Genomic DNA, 13,565 nt, shown 5'->3' with positions numbered 1-13,565 from the left:
TTTCTTTCATCATGATAAGTATATTATTTAATCCCTATCACTTATTCCCCCACCTCCCCCCCACTGACCGCCTCTCTCATAACCATGTATGTACTCTATAGCTAAGAGTCTATTTCTTGGTTTGTCTGTTTTTCTTTGCTCATTTTTTTTTTTTTTGTTTTTTGAATTGCACATATGACTGAGATTATATGGTGCTTGTCTTTCTCTGGCTGACTTACTTTGCTTAATGTTATAATTTCTAGGTTTACCCATGTTGTTGCAAACTTCAGGATTTCATTTTTTATGGCCAAATAATATTCCTGTGGGGGGGGGGCGTGTGTGTGTGTGTGTACCACATCTTTATCCATTTATCTATCAATGGACACTTGAGCTGCTTCTATAGTTTGGTTATTGTAGCATATGTTATAATAAACATAGGGATGCATGTATCCCCTTGAATTAGTATTTTTGTATTTTGGGGGTAAATACCCATTAGCATGATTACTGGATTGTACGGAAGTTCTGTTTTTAATTTTTTGAGGAACCTTCATACTCTTTTCCACAGTGGCTGCGCTAGTTTGCATTCCAATAGTGCAGGAGGGTTCCTTTTTCTCCACATCCTTGTCAACACATTGTTTCTTGTATTTTTGATTTTAGTCATTCTGACAGGTGTGAGATACTTTTTTTGTATTTTCAATTTGTTCCCTGATGAGTGATGTTGAACATCGTTTTGTATGTCTGTTGGCCATCTGTATGACTTCTTTGGATAAATGTCTGTTCATGTCGTCTGACCACCTTAATTGGGTTAGTTGTTTTTTGGGTTTTGAGATGTATCAGTTCTTTATATATTTTGGGTGCTGACTCTTTATTGGATATGTCATTTGACAATATCCTCTACCATTCAGTAGTTTGCCTTTTAGTTTTGTTGATTGTTTCCTTTGCTGTGCAGAGACTTTTTATTTTGATGTAGTCCCAATAGTTTAATTTTGCTTTTGTTTCCCTTCTTTCAAGAGACATATCTAGAAAATGTTGCTATGATTGATGTCAGGGAAATTATTGCCTATGCTCTCTTCATGGATTTTTGTGGTTTAAGGTGTCACATTTGGGTCTCAGATCCATTTTGAGTTTGTTTTTGTGTATGGTGTAAGATAAGTGGTCCAGTTTGGTGCTTTTGCATGTAGCTGTCCAGTCTTCCCAATACCATTTGCTGAAGAGACTTCTTGCATATTCATTCCTCCTTTGTTGAAGATTAACTGACCATATGAGTGTGGATTTATTTGAGTTTTCTATTCTATTCCATTGATTTAAATGTCTTTTTTTATGCCAGTACCATACTGTTTTAATTACTACCACTTTGTAATATAACTTGAAGTCTAGAATTGTGATACCTCCAGTTTTGTTTTTCTTTCTCAAGATTGCTTTGGCTATTCAGGGTCTTTTGTGGTTCCATACAAATATCAGGATTGTTTATTCTAGTTCTGTGAAAAATGCTGTTGGTGTCATGATAGGGATTGCATTAAATCTGTAGAACATAGACTTTTAAGTGATGAACTTGACTGCTTGTGCAGGAGTTTTCCAAGCTGTGTGTTGAAGGTGTGGCTTGTTTTCTTCTTAATGCTTATATTAAAGTGCAAGGGGAAAGAGAGAAATTAAGGAAGAAACTGTTAAGTAAAAGGAGCAAGCTCTTCTTTGGGAAACTCTCAGCATATTCTCATTGCAAAAGATGCTAAACTTGGGAGATTCGCTGTAAGGAAAATGTCCTGGAGAGAAGGCCAGCAGTGTGTCTGAATAATCTTTTGCTGAGGAGATTGGGCATGTGACTCACACATACAATCATCTCAGCAGAGTCCAGTAATAGAGATGAGGTTTTCCAGGAAAGATGTGTTGGGAATCCTCTTGTCTAATGGTGTGGATCCTGTGACATACACAGAAGACCTGAAAGGTTATTGAGAATGTTGTATCAGCAGAAACTCTGCTAACTGAAGGCGAATCCCAAAGGGGACAGAGACAGGACAAAGTGGAAGTGGTCTGTTGGGCTCACAAAAGTCTATAGAAAAGAAACAAGCTGATAGAGCGACTTTATAGTGCTCAGTCTGTGCTAGTCTTCAAATAAAACAAAACCAAAAAGCAGAAAGACTTGAAGAGGTTGAAAGAGTGAGAGGCACAGGCCTAAAGAACTGAGCAGGTGCAGAAGCCGGCTGAGCTGCCACAGGCCTGCAGGGCAGAGCCTCTGGCCCGGAACAGAGAACCTTGAGCCATAGAGGGTTATTCTCAGTCTTGAAACCTAATGGAATTTTCCCTTCTGGACTTTAAAATTGCTTGTGACTGGTGACTCCTTTATTCCTTTCATTTTCTTTTTTTTTGGAATGTAATGGCTCTAACTCTTATACCGTATGTGTGTCCCACCAATGGGTTTTGGAACCAGGTAACTTGTGGTTACTCATTTCACAGGTCCACAGATAAGAGTGGAATTTTGTCCCATCATGGATCATACTGAGTCTCATCCAGACATGATTTAGATGATTTCGATGTGATTTTTGACTTTTGAGTTGATGATATACAATGAGAAATTAAATCTGAGCTGATGCCTATAATGAGCTGAGACTTTCGGGATCTTGAGATGAGGTGAATTGTATTTTGCATGTGGAAATGATGTGCATATTTTGAGTGGAGCCAGACAGTAGGTAGCCTTGGGCTAAATACCGACCTCTGAAAATGTATGTCTATTCCTAATCCCAGAACCTGTGAATAATACTTTATTTTGCAGATATAATTTAGTTAAATATTCTGGAATTAGAATACCATCCTGAATTATCCAGGTGGGCCCTAAATTCAATGACAGATATTCTTAAAAGAGACAGAAGAGGAAGATTCCAGGATTCTCTCCTCCAGAATTGTGGGAAAATAAATTTACCTTTTAAAAATCTCTTGTGTTCATGATAATTTGCTATAGCAGCTTAGGAAATTAATATAGCAAGGAAGTTCATTCTGTGGTTGGAAGGAATCTGTTTTCTCAGTTTTATCACAATCTCTTGACAGTGGTTTTTGGCATAAGATACCATAAGATACCCCCATGTCCCCATGATCCATATAGCACAGGACATTCAGCTCTATCCACACCCGCAGATAGGAACTGAGTACCTCGATTTTTCAACCCTGCCTGCCTCTAAGCCCTTTGAATTGTTACAGTGTAGCTCCTTCCATTAAGTGGTAGAGTAAATTCCCATCCCTTGATTCTAGAATTAATCTTCAGGTTAATAGAATGGGACAAAAGTGAGAGCACACAAGTTCCAAACCTATGCCTTAACCTGTTGCATATTTCTACTCTCTCCCAGAACCCTCTCCCCAGCCTGTGAATAAGCATATGCTAGCCTATTAGAAGATTAGAGACCCTGGGAAAAAAGTGCCCAATTGTCCAAACCAAGGCTTTCCTGAGCCAACTTAGAGCCAGGTAGTTGAGCAAGCCCAGCCTACCCAACAGCAGGGTCACCTAACCCAACCTCCAGGTCACCAAAGCTCATGAGTAAGCCCAGCTGACATATAGATTTCTGAGTTTTAATTAAGTATCTAAATGAAGGAGTTGTTAACTAATGCAGTATGCAGAGGACTTTTCCTAAAGGTTATTGAGAAGACTTTAATTTCCTTGATATGAAATAAAGTCCACCTGAGAAACTCTAGGGTCAGTCAGGTATGGCTCCAATATTTCCATATAAGGTTTCACATAAATATCTGAAACTGGAGGGAATAAGGAAGCAAGAGAATTTGCCTTGAAACTGTGTAAAGCAAGCATACTTTTTTTGCTTTGGTATATTTATCTGGGGGTGGGAATAAGGGATAGTTTTCACACAGAATTGACATTAACTACAAAGTCCAAAAGATGAGCAATGAGTTGGCCAAGGCAACAAGTTACAGGAGGACAGGAGAGCTTTTAGCTTGAGCAAAGGCCCCGAGTCCTTTGTTGGTATTCAGTATATTTTTAATAAATAAGCAAGTGTCCATGTACCTCTTAGTACTTTGCTTCATTACCACCTTTGGAACAACCCCCAAGATGCCTACCATGCCAGCTGTCAGCCTCCTCCTCACTTCCTTTCCCCTTCCTTTCACCTACAAAAACACTGCCTGCTGATGAGTTGTAAGTCATTTTGCAGAGGAAATTGGGTGTGCAAATCCTGTGATTAGACAAACATCCCTCATTGAAAGTTGTAATCCACTGGCCCTCCGTGTTGACACCTTAATTCTGAACTCTTAACAGCCTGAGCACACTCAATGGCCCTGAACAACTCCACCTTCATCATCTCTTTCCCAGCCCCCTCCCTTCCTTGCCTGAGTCTCCAGTAGAAAATGACATCGTCTTCCAGATGGGGTAACGTGGCCTTCTCTTACTTGCAGTGATAATAATGTTTTCTCAGTTTTATCACAGTCTGTTGAGAGTGGGACTGATTTGCATATTCCCTAACATTTAGTTAATGATGTCACATTCCCAGTGCCTTGAAAACAGTTTGCATTTTTTCTTCCTCCCCAGGCAGACCTCCAACTGTTACCTCCCACATTTTCTGCTGCAGTCCTTTTTATTACTTTAATGACAAATAATTGGGCAGATTCTGAGTAAAGAGGGTGAGAGCCAAAGGACTGTTGCAAGGGAGACGGCTGCGTGTTACAAGACACTTTTAGTGGTCTCTAAATCAGACAGACAAGTAGAGTAATGATCACCTTGCCATAATGAGACACAATTAAGAATCATTGTGGCAAGTGACAGAGCATTTCATTGAACAGTAACCTCCTTCTTCAGGTTCTCTCTCCCTTCTTTTTTTTCCAAAGGAGATTGAAGCTTAATTGTAGCATCACCATTTGCAATGCTATCATTAAGATTGTGTCAGCACTTCCAATATAAATCGCATATTTTCAAGGGTTTATTACTTAAACATAAAAACTAGCTCCATTTTGAAATTTAGGGTGTCAGATCTTAATCTAAAAGAATCAGAAAATATAGATTCTCTGGTAGAAAAAGGTCTTACAGGTGCTTGATTTGTATCTGATCTCTGAATACTAGAATGCATTTAAAGCATTTTACGTTTTTCAGATTTCGAAGGAAAGACCCTTTTGCCCAGTGTTTTTCAAACTTGAGCATGCATAACAACCACAGGAAGGACTTGTTAAAACAGACTGCCTTACCCCACCTAAGTACTTATTCAATAGGTGGGATAGGGCCAAGTTTACATTTCTAAAAATTTCCCAAGTGATGCTTCTGTTGCTGGTCCAGGTAACCACACTTTGAAAACCATGACAAGGATCAATAACAAAATTCCAAATCACAGAACCACACATCTCAGAAGTTAGTGACATTGATTAGTATTTGAAAGACTAATCCAAACATAGTGTAGGAAGCAAAGCATCCTCTTCAGAAATCCACCCTGTGACTGCTCTCCACTCTAAGTGGCAGGGAGTCTTTTCTAGTCAGTTCTTTCAAAATAAAAGGGAAATTAAAAACCAACTATATACTTGATGAGCCACTGCAATTTAAATTAAATATTCTGGAGGTGCCTGGATGGCTCGGTTGGTTGAGCATCTGACTCAGCTCAGGTCATGATCTCAGACTCCTCACTCAGTGGAGAGTCTGCTTGTACCACTGCCCCTCCCCACAGCTCATGCTTATTCTCTTTCAAATAAATAAATAAATACATAAATAAATAAAATTTAAAAATACATATTCTTTTTTTATTTTACTTTGTCTCTTTCCTAATGAGCTGAGTGCCCTTTGGAATGTGTCCTTGCTCTCTATACACATTCCCTTTCCCCAAGGCTACCTGTCCCTGTCAATATAGTATGTTTGGAATGGCCAACATTCTCAATTTCATAGACAGAGAAATGGCAATAGACTATAAATAATTTGCCCAAAGTCATGGAAATTTTGTGGTAATGGCAGATATATTTGGGTGCTCATTCTATGGATTAATAATCCATAATTTATAATATAAATGGACACATCCATCCTTATACTTAATTCCATTCCTTCTGTGATTCGTTTATAGCAATGCAGTTTGCTATGGAATAAGATCAATTATACTATGTATTTTTTATATTATATAAATTTAAGATGGTGGAAGAATTCATTAGTGACTAAACATTCCTGTGGAAGCACACTCATGAGTGAAGGAAAGTAACTTATTTTTTCTGAATTTACTAAACCAACCAATTTTTCTAGCATTGTTAAAATGCAGTTGAAAGGCAAGTTAGTGAATTGAAGGGTTTGAATATACTCAAAAAAGTTTTCTTGATTAATAGCACTTAGGAGATTCTGATATCTAAAGTTTAACATCAGCAGAACTCTGTGGTTGTGTCATAAGTAGGAGCATAGAAACCTCTGCCAGTTACCTCAGTGATTATACAAGTCAGGATAGGCTGAGTTATTCAGTGGTAACAAAAATCAAAAAACAAAACAAACTCAAATGTGTCATAGAGGTTTATTTCCTGCTCATGCAAAATCTACTGTGGGTTCAGATGGCTCTAGGGTATAATATTCCTTATTTCCCCACATCATTTACCCAAGTGGCTTGGATCTTTTGGTTCCACTGTCTCAACTAAGGCTCCTCAGTCACCTTCGTAGGTGAAGGAAATGCCACCGGGGTGGGGGTGGGGGCTTTGCACTGGTAATTAGAGCTTTGGCCCTGTGGACTCAGATATCACTTCTGCTAGCAGACTGTTGGCCTAGAACAGTCACATCGCTCTGCCCAGTTTGAAAGTGTCAGGGAGCTTTGCGCAGTGGCAGTATCGTAGCCAATGAGGTTTATCCGAGGCGCGATTATTGCTAATTGAAAGTGTCAGGGAAATGTAATCAATCAGGAGGAGAGAGGACAAGAAAAATGGGAGGACTAGAAGTCCTACCACCTGCTACAGTGATTCAGACAAAATTTCCTTTCTTCAATATTTTACACAAAATTGTTTTTCCTACCTAGCATCTACCTTTTCTTTATGATTGGATAGTAGGAGGTTTTTGTTATATTTGGTTAATTGTCTCTGCTCTGTATTTTTATCATTGAAACATAAACTAAGGCCTAGTTGTATTGAACATGTCATTTCCAAAGTAATTTTTTACATATTATATCAGTTAATATAACCCTGCAATAATGTGTGTAGAAGGGTATCATGATTGCTGTCAGGAAATAGACTCAGCAATGCTTTGAAACTTCCAGGTTTTCCTAGTCAAGTAAGTGCTGAAGATAAGACTAAAACCCAAATCTGACTAACACCTCATATTCATTTTACTATACCATATTACTGTCTTTGTTGGAGCTCTTTATGCTCATTCCTCTCAAATAAGTAAATTAAAATTACTATTGTGCCTTTAAACATGGAATGTTCTGGATCTGGTTTGCCTTAGAGTTTCAGACTTCGTTTAGTATTTATGAGGTCTGGAGTTGTTTTTTTCACAAGGTTGCTGCAGAAATCATTAGTCCATAATTTCCTTAAAAGTCTAAAATTAACTCTGCTTTTATTCCATTTTATTTGATTCTCACATGTGCTTTTAAAATTTTGGATTATTGGGGCGCCTGAGTGGCTCAGTGGGTTAAGCCGCTGCCTTCGGCTCAGGTCATGATCTCGGAGTCCTGGGATGGAGTCCCGCATTGGGCTCTCTGCTCGGCAGGGAGCCTGCTTCCCTCTCTCTCTCTCTTTCTCTCTGCCTGCCTCTCTATCTACTTGTGATCTCTCTCTGTCAAATAAATAAATAAAATCTTAAAAAAAAATAAAAAAATTTTTGGATTATTGCCATTAATTTTATTAAACATCTATAATTACAGGGTCTTGGCTAACATATCTGGGATATGTGGCATTTGTATTTCTTTACCAGTAAATTGAGATATGTCAACTTTTATGGTGTCATTTTATAGGTCCTCTTACCCCAGAACTTTAATGCTTTTTACAGAAACTAAACCCCTTGGAATTAGGTGTTTGCCTTTTTACCAAGGGAGAAAGCAAGTCCCACTAGGGGCTGTAATGCAGATTCTCAACTTCCGACTAGTTGTTCTTCTCATGGCTCTGGTTGGTATACATAGCAACATTTTGGGTTGATTTTCCCATATCAAAGTGAACTATGAATATAATTGTAAGGTATATAAACATTCATCCACAAAATCCAGTCTTAAACAAATGTAACTATATTTCTCCTTAGGTAACTCTGGCTAAATATCTCTTATAAGCCCCCATTCCTCTGGGTGCTAGAAACTTAATTTCATGGCATTTAGGATGCCTACCAGTAAATTGTGTCAGTGCCCCCACCACAGCCCCTTGGATCTCACCATTCCCATATATGCCAATAGTGTCTTACTGCCAACTTCTACAGCTCTCTACCTGAGGGCTCTCTCACCCACATAGAGGGCAAAATGGAGTAACCCTCAGCCAACTATAGATGAGAGCTAAAAAATAAGTACATTAGCTTCCTAGCCCCTCAGGTGGAAAACTAAGGTGTATTTCACAGTCTATCCACAGGTTCCTATTGGGATTGATTCAGAGTTGCCCACAGCTGTAATATGTTCCTTAATGCATGTGTATTGGTTTCCTTCTCTTTCCTGTTTCATTTCCCCACTCCTCTATGACAGCTTCCTATAATTACCAAGCACATAAACCCCATGCTTTTGGACACATCTCAAGTTCTGTTTTGGAGGGATCAGTCCAAGATACTCCCTTTCCAGTTTCCCCTACGTCTAAATACCATTGGCTCATAGAACATTGAGACACAAGTGGAGGGGTGAATATTATATGGGTTTGAGTTCCAAATAGGTAGATACGTGGATCTGGGAACCAAAAGGTGGAAGTAGAAAAGGTCCTGCTGTTATTACTCCCAGAGACTTTAAGGGGCTTTGTGCTTCCCTACCCCACAAATTGAGATTGTCAGTCTTGTGGTTCCAGTTCCCAGATGGGGAGACACTTCCACCAGAAAACACAGCCAGAGTCTCATTCAATTTAAAGTTAAGGTTGCCACCTCATCACTCTGAGTTCCTGTGCTAGTAGTCCAGTAGGCACAAAAACGAGTTACCCCATTGGCATGGGTAATTGTCTCTGAATATCATAGGTAGTAGGAATGGTGCCATATATTGGGCAAGGAAGAATATGTTTGATATTAAAGTAATCCATTAGGATCCTGGTATTCATATGTTCAGTAAATTGGCAACCATTGCATTATAAGGGCCTACAATCCCTTAGTGGTGAAGATCTGGGTCATCCTATCAGAGAAACCATCTAGAGTATCAGAATGATGAACTAAGAGTGAGAGAAATCTAGATGGCAAGGGATGGAAATAGTATCAGCATGATCTCTGATTTTTTTTTTTAACATTTTTTATTTATTTATTTGAGAGAGAGAGAGATCACAAGTAGGCAGAGAGGCAGACAGAGAGTGAGAGGGAAGCAGGCTCCCCGCTGAGCAGAGAGCCCGATGCGGGACTCGATCCCAGAACCCCGAGATCACAACCCGAGCCGAAAGCAGCAGCCTAAACCACTGAGCCACCCAGGCGCCCATGATCTCTGATTTTAAATGCAACATCAGGTATGGTAGTTTGACCCACAAATTCCCTTTTGTAAATCTTCTTAGGAACTATGGCCATAGAATCCTGGAGTAGCTGCACCTAGATGCTGGATAGAGTGAATGGAATGTGAGAAACAAGTATATTTGCTCAGTACAAGGGGTGGACTGTATTAGACATTGTTTTGGTGCCCCACCTCACCTTCTTTAGCAGGATGCTGTAAATGCTCATAGATGACTTTCTACTTTGTAGAAATTGCTTTTATCTGGTGGATTCTTAAATATCATCCTGCATCCCAAGGAAGAGCTATAGCCAAAGGCTGAGTGATGGGAGAGTACATCAGCTCCTGCCTCAAGGAAATACAGCACTCTGGTACAATTTATGTTCCAGAGCTCTTGTGGATGTGAAACCATATGCTTGCTCAGTTATAACCTCTTCTCTTTCCTGATTCACTTCCTTCTTTACAAGACTTTTTCTCAAGAGCACTCCCTCAACTCATGTATCTTCAAATCCCTGTCACAGAGTATGCTTCAAGGGAATTTGGCCTATGCCACTCAATTACACAGGTAGGTTATTTTCTGAGATTTACATAGTTTTACAGTAAAAAGGGCATTTTTTCTCATTTCCTCAAAAGATAGGACAAGTCAAAATTATGATTTAAAAGGGTTTTTTTCATATCATATTTTATAATCAGTCATAGTCAACGTCATATTTGAGAATTCTGTTTTCTTCACTAATTGTAACTCTGCTATATGGAAGTCTTAGCCCAAGTAACTTGCCAGAATAATTTTATGTTTGAAAGGTGGGCCTGAGCCTATCTTAGTTGACTGAAGTTAAGACTTGGAAATAGTTAAAGACTACAGAATGCACTCTGCAGGTGTTCGCAAATAAAGGGTGAAAGGCTGGAGCACTTAAAAATCTTTTGAGTATAAAAAAATGCCTTTCTGTTTACCTATTTGTTGATCTGTCTAAACTATCTAGTTTTGAATGTATTTATACTCACACAGGCTCTTTTTTACTAGGCTAACATAACTATTGCTAGTGAGAAAACAACACAGTAATACACTGTAAGAAACACTAGGTTAGAAAACTTTAAGATAGTGCCTCAGTATCATAGTTTAGTGGTGGTGGTGAGGGCAGTGCTGATTGAGTGGCCTGCTCCTTCTAAATTCTTATGAATCCACAATAACTTGGCTTTATTCTGTACTTACTGGGCCAATTAATGCCTGGTCATGACAACCTCTCTAGTCACACTCCTTGGCGCTCTTCCTTTATATGCTATGATTCAATGCAGTTCTCAGAAAGTGCCCTACTGTTTTCATCTTTAAACTTCACACAGGTTCACAGGCTCCCTTTGCCTGGGGCTAGCTCACAGTTCTGTATGGCCAAACTCTACTGACTCAGGAAATATCCCACCCACTAGGAAATTGTTGATTACCTGTACATGCCATTGCATTATGTATGCCCAGAGCCTTGTCTTTTATCTGAATTGCTGTAAGTTGTTTGTTTGATGGTAAAGAATGTATATTCGGTTCTGTACTCATACTGCCTAACAAACAACTTAACATATAGTAATTGTTCAAAAATGGTGCTTATTATTATTTAAAAGTGTACACAGAGCACATACCTGAATTTTGATTAAGTTCTGCCAGTTTCAAAAGCTCAGACATAAAACACTTTTTTAGTGACATAAAACCATACCTATCACATCATTTTTTTTGTCTTTTATTCCCCCACATTCTCTGATATTTATCAGTAGTCCACAATGCGATGAAGATCAGTGTAATTTACCATATGGGGAAATTGCAAATTACCTTGCAAACCATACAGGATTTCATAGAATTGATGAAAGTGATGTTGGAGCACTACTAGATTCTGTGTGAAGCTGTTGAAAAGCATGGCATACAAATGAAGACTGAAGAAGATAAGATGCAAAGACAGCTTGAGTGATACTTCAAATAAGAATAATCAGTATAACAATAAAGATTAGGAAAATCCCTTGGAAAAATGGTTGAATCCTTTGAGTACTTTTGGAAAATTACTCACTTTATAGTAATATTTTAAAAGTAAGACGTGACATAATAAATGTTCTATCAATATTTTACCTCTGATTTTTTTTGCCTCTTAAGAAAAACTAATTCTAATAATTAGCATAGAGATGCATTTCTTACTTAAATTCCATTAGTGGCACAGGATAAACACACTTCTTTTCTATACTGTTAAGTTTCATTTTCATAGTACTGGCCCAATCAATTTTTTTTTTCATTTTTTCACCATGAGATTTTGGTTCCCACTTAAAGTGGATTCACTTTAAGGTGGTCTTCTTTTGGGGTACTGATTATCTTTATATACTGAGAACTTTCTGTACTTTCAGGGACAAAACTAGAACTAATATATGGCAATTATAGGCAGATGACCAGGAAACTTTTGAGAATGAAAGGGAGCACACTTTATACCCATCTCCCTGATACGACTATTAACTGGAACTGCTCTGGGCAAACCAAAACATTTAGGCACCCTTATTTTAGGGAAGTGTGTGTGTTGAAGTATTTATGAAATATTTTCTGATGGTGTGAGCAACTCCTAGTATCATGACTTCCCTGACATTGGAAGTATTTGCTCAGACTCTCTGTCAGCAATGATATGATGACATCTGAGAACCCCTTTCCAGTCTCCAAGAGCACTGATTCTTGATATACACCTAAAGCCATTACAGCATTCCAGGGTCTTGCTTGGCTATAAAAAGCCCTTTTCATTACAATAGCGACAACAACAACAACAATGGCAACGCTGATAGATATAGTTCTTGGTGTTTGATAACCTTGTTTCTGGTCATTTTCAGGTTTCAGCACATTCTGTAACTGAAGACTCATTCTGCCATTGGTCAAGGCTTGGATAGCCTCAGCTGTCTATCTCAGGCACTCCCGAGCCTTATGGAACTAGAATCACAAAGGTGAGAATAAATGAGGACCTTAAGATCGGAGATTGAAGGTAAGGTTGTTGGTTTGTTTTTTTTTTAAGATTTTATTTTTTATTTGACAGAGAGAGAGAGACAGAGATCACAAGTAGGCAGAGAGTCAGGCAGAGGGAGGGGGGAAGCAGGCTCCCCGCTGAGTAGAGAGCCCAATGCGGGGCTCAATCCCAGGACCCTGAGATCATGACCTGAGCCAAAGGCAGAGGCTTTAACCCACTGAGCCACCCAGGCGCCCCTCATTCTATATTTTCAAAATTGTGTGAACATGTAATCAGGGACTGTGTATTTCATTTTCAGTTTCAAACATAACTGTTAAAAGCACTAAAAACAATATATTAACTATTAAGAATTGAGAAAAGGGGAAGAGAGTATGGAAGGTGATATTAAAGAGGATCCTTTTCAATCAGGGAGTTAAACTGAAAATACATAAATTTTATACATCAAGAATTAGACATGGATCTGAATAATTTGTTTTTAGGTCTCTCAAAAGAAGAAGAAACAGGAAGAAATATCATTGCCCTTGGAGAGTGGAGTGGGGAGTTGGGAGTTGACAAGACACTCACTGTATTTTATAAGCCAGTCTATTCTACTGGATTTTCTACTACATGCATACTTTACATTGATCAAGGGGGAAAAAATTTATACAAGATTCACTAGCTGTAACCTCATGGGATGCCCTGGCCCAAAATCATTCTGCAAAGGGATGTAACATAATACAAGGGGTGCGCACTTAGGAAACATCTGCTAGTGCCTTGAAATGTTGAGAAGGGAACAATAAAACCACAAATGAAAATCGCAACCCAAACGCCACACACATCTGTATTAATTCTGATAAATTCTGCTGGTCATGGATTGACCTCATCCATCACTGAAAAACACCTAACTTGATCAGGAAAAAAACAGCCCTGCCTTTGAGATATTAATTCCCTCTTGTCAATACAGGTCCGCACATGTATTGAATGTATGATGGAGATTAGATAGTGCTGGGTCATTTCGGTACGATTGTTTTGACAATCCTAAAGCACTCTCCGTTTATAATGGCTAATTATCTGTTTACACACTATAACCAACTCTCATGAGAGCCTGGCTTCAGTG

At 38.8% G+C, this 13,565-nt stretch overlaps 1 pseudogene; it reads left to right on the top strand.

Annotated features, from left to right (window-relative positions):
- Nucleotides 1-6,727: 6,727 nt before the first annotated feature.
- LOC123953599 lies at nt 6,728-6,923 on the top strand (annotated as a pseudogene).
- Nucleotides 6,924-13,565: the final 6,642 nt, after the last annotated feature.

This window comes from Meles meles, chromosome 11 (assembly GCF_922984935.1).
Source record: "Meles meles chromosome 11, mMelMel3.1 paternal haplotype, whole genome shotgun sequence".
NCBI classification, from domain to species: domain Eukaryota; kingdom Metazoa; phylum Chordata; class Mammalia; order Carnivora; family Mustelidae; genus Meles; species Meles meles.
The sequence above is the reverse complement of the archived record's forward strand: the minus strand, read 5'-3'. Positions and strand labels throughout refer to the sequence as shown.